The sequence below is a fragment of the Dysidea avara genome, chromosome 1 (assembly GCF_963678975.1).
Source record: "Dysidea avara chromosome 1, odDysAvar1.4, whole genome shotgun sequence".
Classification (NCBI taxonomy): domain Eukaryota; kingdom Metazoa; phylum Porifera; class Demospongiae; order Dictyoceratida; family Dysideidae; genus Dysidea; species Dysidea avara.
In genome coordinates, this window is record NC_089272.1 from 36,538,279 (window position 1) to 36,548,375 (window position 10,097).

Here is a 10,097-nt window from a genome sequence, read left to right on the forward strand (position 1 = left end):
AATCATGTCCTTGTGTTTGTAGTGTATGTCAGTACATTCTCTTCCATCATGACAATGAAATTACATGCTGCTTAACTGCATTGTAGCTTCCACTATTTTGACTATCACTACTATTCCTACACCCACCACTATCACTGCTACTATTATTTATGGTACATCTGCAATAGCAAGTACAACTGTCGCTGTATTTGCTACTCCAACTTCATCCTCAACTCCCATCACCAATTCTAGTTCCTATAATTTCAATGCTGGGTTAATACTAGGTGTACTGTTAGCAACTATTATTATTACAACTATCATTATCATCATACTTGTAATTATAATTGTGGTAAACAGAAGTGGATCCACTAAACCGGAGGGTGTATATTACAGTACTATTGATAAAGGAACATTACAAACATCTCTACCAAATAAACCATTACATTGAAATGGATGACGAACAAAACAATGGCATGATATCTCCAATGCAAATTGTAACCCCACCATGCAGGATAATCCTTCTTATTCTGACCCTAAAGAACAGGTTGTATTACAAGATAATACTGCTTATTGTGGTGTAATAAATGACCAAGTCAAGTTACAAGATGATCCTGCATATGAAAGTACAGTACCGCCCAAATTAAACTTCATGCACGCGTAGTGACACAACGCGTGCTGTTGAGCACTAAAACGCGTGTGCTAGGTAAATGTACGCGTGGATAATAAAAATGCACGCTACTTTTCACGCGATTACACGCTACTCTACACGAGTGCTATGGATTCAGTGCACGGGTGTACATTTTACTCTACACGCGTGCCCTAGCTACACTCAGTAACTACACGGGTGTAGCGTGTAGCTTGTCTCATTCCTACGCATGCATCTGTATTGTAAGCACGCTAAAAGAACATTGTACTGTACAGTGATACAATAGCTACAGTGTTTCTTACATTAATAAGTGTTCTATTCACTGCAGGATCAGTCCGAACGACTCACAGTGTTGCCATGAATAAAGGACTGCTTGATTAAACCGATCCAGTCATTCTCGACCACCATCTATACTGTACCTTACGGAGAAGATGTTAATTCAGTCTTCGTTCATTCTCAATCATGGAGTTTAAAGCTGGAATCTGGACCTCGATCTGGACTTTTATTTATTGTGACTGTATTGTTGTTTAATGTAAAGCACTATTTAGAAATACACCGGTTTCTATCGGTTTTCTACATACCTTGTAATTTACGATAGTGACAAAACGTGTTACCATGCCGAGGTTAAGCCTGGAAGCGAGGAATAGAGTCATTGCGTTGCATCAGCAAGGCTGGAAGGTCAAAAATATTTATGACCAATTACAACAAGAGGGAGTTACACCAGTGACACTGCGAGCCATTTACTACTTGTTGTCAAAATACCGGCGACATCAAGCTGTAGTAGACTTACCGCGGAGAAGAAGACCGAGAAAAATAACGGATGAAATGAAGACTTTTATAGAAGAAATGCTCAACCAAGATGATGAAATTACAGCAGTGAAATTAAAGGACATGCCCGCATCGCAATGGCCGGAAATACCTGTGTCTTCTTCCACAATAAAACGTGTAAGAAGGCAAATGGGCTGGGTTTGTACCCGGCCAAAGTATTGTCAACTGCTTCGTGAAGTAAGTATGACGTATCAAATATTATAATGGTTAGTACTATTGACAAACTTGGAGCAGTAGTGGCTCCCTAGTACTTTATTGCTATTTATATAACAGGGAGGGTTATATGATACAGGTATCTAGACATAATCACATGAATTTAACCAGAACGGCAGGGTATTTGTTACATTGGCACAGTTTGATGAAGGGCCATGCATTTCATGGCTTCTGCTTCATCTTTAAACCAGGAGGAGTGCAGCCGGCTGAAGGCTGGCTACGGATTTTGGTTGGTTGTGGGTGTATCCTTGAGCAAGCATATTTAGAAGCCACAAAACTATTTTAGATGCTTATAAACAGACTCTAGTACATGGGCTACGAATTACCACACCCCCATAGACAATCAGAATATACCACAATAATGATCTAGCTTCATAGGCAAACAAGGAATTTTTCTATGTTCACTAGCTTGATCTACTGTGTAGCTGAGTTGTGAGATTGAGATACTCTAACATAGCAGTCACAGTCACGTGTGTATTTTATAGCTACATATGCTACAGTATAACAAAACAAACTAGCTAGTGCAAGTTTTAATTTTAAAATGAAATAGGGTTCCAGTGATAAAAAACAGTGCACTATGCCAAATAGCTACCATCATTTCAAATTTACCTCATAGCTACCATCATGTCTTGTTTTGCTACTGTACTTTGGAATCCTACTTCATTTGTAATAAACACTCACACTGACTTCTTTGTGGTTGTTTTACCCCCTCGAGTCATTTCCTAAATAAAGGCCTAAAATAAGTAAGTAGTAAAATGTGTTTTGTGTATACTGAATATTTGATCCCAAATGTAAGCAGTATTCAAGAGGTCAGGGTATAATAATATTATTTTCTATTCAGGTCCAACTCATTGAATGTCTTTACTCCTAGAACCCAGCTGTACATTTAAACTTTGTCAAACCCTGTTAAGATTCAAACGCAGTTGATTGATACAGTATCTGGAATGGCCTTCCATCTACAGAACTTCAGGCTGGCGCACTATGTTAAAACACATATAGCGTTTAGTGTGTACTGATATTTTAATTTGCATAAATGTGACCGGATATGCAAAAACCTGACATAATTACACATTTCAAATTAACTTTTAATATTTATAATCTACATGGCCAAGTGTATGCTCTGGCGAAGTTTCAGCTTCACATGCCAAGAACTTTTAGAGTTATAGTGCTACAAAGTAGCAACAACAGAACGATTGATTTATACAAGAAGTATCGAGAAAATATATTACAGGCACTTGCTAAAACTATTGTAACTCATAAACAGAGTGTTACACGGAGTTGGAACTTTTACCATCATGTTCACCATAAACAGAAGCTGCAAAGATGAAATTAATGAAAAAAATCAATCACGTATGATTGCTTCAACGTGACATACATAAGGAAATGGCTGCAATGAAACAAAGATTTTCCAACTCCTCTTGAGTATGTGAATAAGAGGATATCCAGGTTTTCACTGTTTCACATTTTGATAACAGCTAAGTTCCAAGCATCCCATGTTAGACCGCTTTATCAAAACAGCTAAAAAGACTAGGATCTTCATTGATACAGTAGGTTGTAGTGTACTACATAGCTACATTTCACTTACATGGAATATTATATAATACATTCTGGTACCATAGTATTATTTATGTTGGTACGGACTAAGTGATGATGGTATATGATTTGAGTGAGGTGTCGACAAAGAGATGACATTGATACGAGTCATGAAATACATGTTTGAAGCTTACCATGTAAAGAGGTGGTCTTTATCAAAGGTGATCACAAAGTGGTTCCTAGCCATCTTCAAATGAGATCTGATTGCAATGTGGTCTTTGTACAGAGGTTGTCTTTATAAGAAAGTGGCCTTTAAGAGGTGGCTAATAAACAAGGGTTTTACTCTAGGGTATGTTTATATGACAATTTGACTATTTCCAGTTTCCATTTCACTGTTTCCAATTTCCCTAGGTGAACTATTAATGGTTAGAAGCTATTTGTAATTTTCAGTATTTTTACAAACATACATGTACATAGAATACTCTTATTGCTTTACCACTCCCTCATACCTAAAAGCATACTGTAAAGGTGTTGACTTGATACTATGAACTTTTTATCACTGCATCAGCTGCTACTCTTTGTCGCACGTTGGCATAAACGCAATGTTGAGCCTTGTGTAGTAATGTGTAGTGCACTCTTGGGCATTCCCCCTAAGGCATCCTTCAGACTTTACTTGTAGCTCAGTTTCCATTATGAACACTACTGCTGGTGCTACTGTATGTACATTTTTCAACAGTATACAGGTGAATTTACCTGCTCCCTCCTAGTGTATTCTCTGGCGCCACATGTTCAGTCACTTTAACCAACACCCTGGCCAAATTTGCTTTGCCAGGAGGACATTGTGGCAGAACAACAGAAAACTCTTTACTGCTATCATACTGTGTAAGATTATAGTGTAAGGTTAAATCTCCACTATATCTCTGCCTCCACATAGTGGTTGGCATCCCAATGAAAATGTGACCAGGCCTGCGAAAATAGGGCATGGGGCACATAAAATTAGCCTAATTTTTCAGGCTTTCATGGCTCATAACTTTTGATACTATTATACTATGGCTATGAAATTTTCAGCACATATTACCCATGCAAGTTATAGAATGTAGATATTCTATTCCAGTACTGAGATATGACCCATTGTGTGACAGGGTGTAGTTTGTGCACACATGCCCTATTATCGCAGGCCCAGTTACAAATATGTTTACCCCATAAATGTACATTTAATATTTTAGCTCAACAAAACTAAACGTCTTATTTGGGCAAAGGAGCAGCAAAGAACTAAAGAGACTTTCGCAAATTGCATTTTTTCGGACGAGTGTACAGTGCAGCTTGATAGTCACAGTAGGATCTGCTTTAGAAAGATCAAGCAACCACGAGTACTGAAGCAACGGGCCAAGCACCCTGTCAAGGTACACATTTGGGGTGGGATCTCAGCAAGGGGGGCAACCAAAATTGTTATGTTCAACGGGATAATGAATGCTCAACGACTCCAAAGGATTCTGGAAGCTGGTCTTTTGCCATTTATAGAGCAGAAATTTGCCGACAGCCATAGGTTATATCAAGACAATGACCCCAAACATTCATCGAAATTAATTGAAAAGTTCTTCGAAGACAATGAAGTCAAATGGTGGTATACTCTTCCCGAATCCCCAGACTTAAATCCAATTGAGTTAGTCTGGGGTTCAATGAAGCAATATCTTCGGAATACGTGGAAGCCTAGAAATTTAGAACAGTTAAAGTCTGGCATTGAAAGTTTCTGGTCAAAGCTCACTCCAGCAGTTTGCCGTAAATATATAGGCCACCTTAAAAAGGTCATTCCTAAGGTTATCGAGGTTGGTGGTGAGCCGAGTGGATATTGATTAAGTTAACTGCCCTTTCAGGTATGTACTATCCTGACCATCTATTTGTTTGATTCACTTCTGTTTTTATTTTATTATACAGTACTTATTGTTTGACTGATGCTAATGCAAGTGTGACACCTGCTAACTGTAATTGATGTCTTCTTATATACATTTTCAAGTGGTGTATAGTGTATATAAATTTTGTAGATGGTTTGCATGTTATGTCATTCACTTGCAATTTAAAATTTAATAATTTATTACTATATTTGCACAAGGTTACTGTACATTTGTGCCTATAATTAATTTTTTGGAAACAATCACTTAGTAAATGGTCTACAAAATCACTTCCAGTTCATGAATTTACTGGGTTAATTGACTAACACTGTGAAAAAAGAGGAATATAAGATGGTATATCTAATGGCTTAAATTATACAATTAATCTCAGTATAGTCTTGCATTATACTAACTATCTTATACTTTAGTATAAACCCCATCTTATATTATGGGAAACAGATTATACTTTAGTTTAATACACATTCTTTTGCTATGGCTTTGTTTACTTTACTAAATGTGATAACTGACTTTAGTTTCACCATCTCATTATTCATGGACTTTTGTTTATGCAGACAGCACGTGACTTAAGATTTTTTTACTGTATCGAACAAAGTCATGATGATTTTACAATAAGTACACAGTCTGTTATTAAATCACTATAGCTAGCTTTGTTGTGATAGCTAATTTTATATGCACACATTTTCATACAGCAAAGCATATAATACCAGAAAAATTAATTATTCAATCAACTCTTTCTAAGAGTCATACAAATCCAGATTTTTTTGCACAGTTAGCACACCTGTAAAAGTTGGTAGTAAACGCTTGTGGGGTCAGTGGTGTGCGCATGCGTAGCAGATGCAATTAAGTCGCCATCTTTGTCGCTATTGTTGTATCAGAGCCTAAGAGGTTGTAAATGTGAGACGGTGTATCTCGCGGAGAGTGTGCGCGATCGGCGCCATCGTCCAATGACCGCACGATGATAGTTATGGACCACAACTGTACATCCCTGCTGGCTGTAGTGGTGAAGTGGCGGCGTGGTGGCCCAATTCCTACGATGGCAGTGATCAAAAACAGCTCTAGATGAGTAAGTATTAGACTAAAATGATAGCTTGTACGATAGGTTTAGCCGTATTAAATTTTTTTATTGTGTATTGTATGACAATGGCCTGTAAATGATTCAACTGTGTACGTATTACATATTTTATAACCTGTTATCTCAGCTTATGGCGGATGACGAGTGGACACAGTTCATCAGCCATCAACGGTAAGAGTATGCATGGTCTGCTCTTATGATTTTGTATATTATCTCTTCAGACGTACAGTTTCTTGTCGGACCTCTTATTTCTCCAGGTTGTCAGTGTATGACATCTGCAGTGTTAATTTCCTTCAATGGCAGCTGCTTCCTTTAAAGAATCTGGTAGCAACCATTGTGGACAGTTTTGTTCTTTTTTTCACGGAGTTGTTCAACCTCATCTTCTAATTACTTACAGCTGTAAGTGCATTAAGCTTGATTGTGTTTTTATTCATTTTCTTTTCAATAGGGTAGGAATTACAGACTTAGTCTCGTTCTAAGAGATTCTTCTTACTGCTAAAATCTGTAAGTAAGTACACTGAGAGTGTCCAGTATACAATTTATATTTACCTTCGTTTAGGTTTGTGGAAACCGGTCTCATTTCTTCATGTTTTCCATTGCTTTTCATCAACAGCTGACGGCTGCTACCTCATGTACGACTGGCACTGTAAATGAGTTGAGTGCTTTCAAGAACCTGTTCCATCTTGTTTGTCCTTATTTCGCTGACCATGATCGTATTGCTAACAGAAGTAAGTTCACTAAGAGTATGCAAATTATATTATATTTAGTCTTGTTTCAATTGTACGTAGTGATTACAAGATTCTTGGACTTGGTTATCAGTGCATCAGATGCTTCTTTTGAGCTTATGTAACAGACATAAAAATGGCCACTTGGTAGGAGTATTTTTGTGAGTTTTGGGTATGGGTGAATGTCAGACGAAGAGTTTTGAATGGTTATATCTCAGCCAAGAGTGAATATGTCAAACTCTAACTAGCAGGTATGCTTATTCATTAGCCAAAGAATACGGATTTAACATACGTACATCAGTGCTTGAATGTACTTATTTTAACACTTGATAACCATACCTGCTAATTACAGCTTGATATCATTGTTCTTGGCTGAGATATGACCGTTCAAAAACCTTCGTCTGATATTAGCCCAACATAGTCACATATTAAGTGGCCATTTTATGTCTGGTTAGACTCACTGATAATAACTGTAAGTACACCAAGTAATCCAGAATATGAATTATGTTTACCTCCATTTAGGATTGAGACCTGGTCTTATCAGACTTGTCTTAGTTCTACATGGATTGTCGGTCTCAGACTCGGTCTCAGTTTTAGAAGATTGTTACAAACTGTAAGTACAATGATTGTTCAGTATACGCATTATATTTACCATCTTTAATAGAGTTGTGGGACCTAGCCGCCGTTCTACATGGTAATACTAGGTTTCCAAACAAGGTCTCGGTTTTATGAGATTCTTATTGTTACAAACTGTAAGTCCAACGATTGTCCAGAATACACATTTTATTTACCATCTTTGTATTAGAGCTGTGGGACTGTTCTACCAGACAACTAACAGATTGTCACAGAGTTCTACATGGTGATGATAATACAGGTAATTTGTAATGGAACTTGTGAATTATATTTACTGTCTTACCTGCTACAGTTGGATAAAGACTGATAAATGACGAAATTGATTTGATACTGTCATGGCTGGCCAAGGAGACATTGATTTACTAGCTGTACGTATTGTGGTTTTAACATATTTTCATAATTAAATTCATTACAAATATAATTATAGAAATTATTTAGTTAAGGTAGCCACAGATTATAGGAAGTAAAAAAGGACAGTAGTATAGTAGCCAATATATGGTTGAAATAGGCGTAGTATAGTCTGATAATGCACTACACTATACTAGTGATTTAATCTCTAATATATGACTGTCTTAAATGTATTCAATAAGCTTGTTATAGTAAAGTCCTAATCTAATAATATATGCTGTACTATTTCATTCCAATACTAACATAATAAGACTGTTATAGACCTTATTATTCTGAGCTTTTTTCACAGTGTAATGTATGGGACTGCGCAAACTCCCAGTAGCTAGCTAATATTCTATGCGAAGAGATTCACTATCATGTGAACACTGAACTGTCTCTCTTTTGTTGTTACGCTTACAACTGTACGTGGTAAATATATTATAAATGTATGATCATGATTAGCTACTGGTTGGCTGCTGTACGTGGTCGGAGTATACACTTCGGAAACTCTTTAGGAATGGCTCCAAATGATCTCATTCAGGTTGAGTATGACCAGACTGCTTTCTTTATGCAGTAACTGTTAATCCTTGTTTTGTTCATATGATTTATTTATGTTTCTTCAAAGTTTACTGTTATTACATAAAATGGAAAAAATTCTTGTGTTGTGTGTAGCTTTGTCTGTGTTTTTCCTCCTGTGAGTTAAATTCTAAAGAGAGTGTTAGTATATGTGACCAGGCCTGCAAGAACTGGGCATGTGGGTACAAACTATTGTAATGCTACAAGTTTTACAGTATCTTAGTATTGAAACAGATGTATGCTTGCAACCTAACTGAAAAATGTCAACAATTCTTAATTTACCCATACTTTAGTGCATGCATGGCAACAGAATACAAGTTTCAATTGTGCATGGAGTTTGATCTGAGGCCGAAACAACATGTACAAATTAAAATTATGGCAACTGCGTCATTAATCTATACATTTAGTGGATGCACCAAGAATTACAACAAAATACAGTAGTATAGTAACGAACAAAGCTTCTACTCTGCACCTTATGGCTATGTTTAAATCAGTGCAGCCTCTATCAATAGTGGGTGCAGTTATCTGTTATGTGCATACACTCTAGAATGTGAGATTAGGGGCACACCTTCACATACAGTATAGTTGAGTTAAAGTATAGACTGCTGCAGGTTACTAGTTGTAAATGACACCTATAGTGTATAATTATAGGCACCTGAACAGTCCATAAATTTCCCAGTCAATTGGGTAAGTGAGACAATTTACAGTATAATGGCAGTCTTACATTTTGGCTTTGTACGTGCATGTACATGTGTAGTTTTAAAACCATCGTGATTTTACTAGAAGCTTAAGCTTACATATCAAATAAATATACATTGGTTGGTTAAACTCAACAGGACTATAAACAAGGCAGTCTAATAGTGAATGTTTGAATAGTAGTTTAAGTATCATTGAAGTAAAATAGTGTAGATTTCATATCACATAGTCCGATTACAAAGGAAACCTGCTACAACTCCAAAATGACATCATCAATCCACTGTAGAAGAAACCACGAAGTCCATTACCGAAGGGTAAGTTTAGTCTGGAAGACAACTCGTCAACACAAAATAATCACAAGAATTGAAATACAAATCTGCTTGCAATAATATAGGATCATTCTAAACCCTATGAATACCCAATAGTACTGTGCTCCTGCCTATCTATCATGTAACACATTTACACTTCAGATCAAGGAACCACTCAGGCTATGTTTCGCAGTTGGCTAACCCAGGCTACAACTGAGCAGTAATAATGTAGACATTAAGAAATGTTGATTGTGGGAATCGATTAGTACTCACATGGTAAGGATGCATGACTAGGTGATCAATTAAAAAGATCTGAAGTTATGGAATCTCAGTGAGTTAAGAAATGCTCAAAATTAATTTATAAGCTCATCCGCATGTTGATTCATCATACTTACAAATTTAAGTAAAATAATTATGAAGACTAACTTCTGCAAAAGGTTTTGTGGTAGCTTCCTTTGGCCATTGGTGATGAGCATGCCAAGTATGTTGTACTTTACAAGACTGAAAGTTGAGAGCCTTAGACTTTCTGAATAGGTATCTGTCTATTTCAGTAAACTTGTGATCTGCCACCATGGAAATGTCTTATACAAA

General features: G+C 36.8%; 1 protein-coding gene and 1 long non-coding RNA gene across 4 annotated transcripts in view; both read left to right on the forward strand.

The window, feature by feature from the left end:
- LOC136263621 (uncharacterized) overlaps positions 1-10,097 on the forward strand; it is a gene marked incomplete in the record, with an annotated part of 463,802 nt that overhangs the window by 16,705 nt on the left and 437,000 nt on the right.
- On the forward strand, positions 5,968-7,961 carry LOC136250016 (uncharacterized). Of its 3 annotated transcripts, none has more exons than XR_010698415.1 (10): positions 5,968-6,172; positions 6,309-6,352; positions 6,403-6,580; positions 6,630-6,689; positions 6,741-6,909; positions 6,970-7,378; positions 7,429-7,519; positions 7,571-7,658; positions 7,712-7,780; positions 7,832-7,961. It is a non-coding gene; the product is annotated as an uncharacterized lncRNA (long non-coding RNA). The 3 variants fall into 3 exon arrangements; XR_010698413.1 differs by having other exon boundaries at positions 6,630-6,685; XR_010698414.1 differs by having other exon boundaries at positions 5,969-6,172; positions 6,630-6,685; positions 6,795-6,909.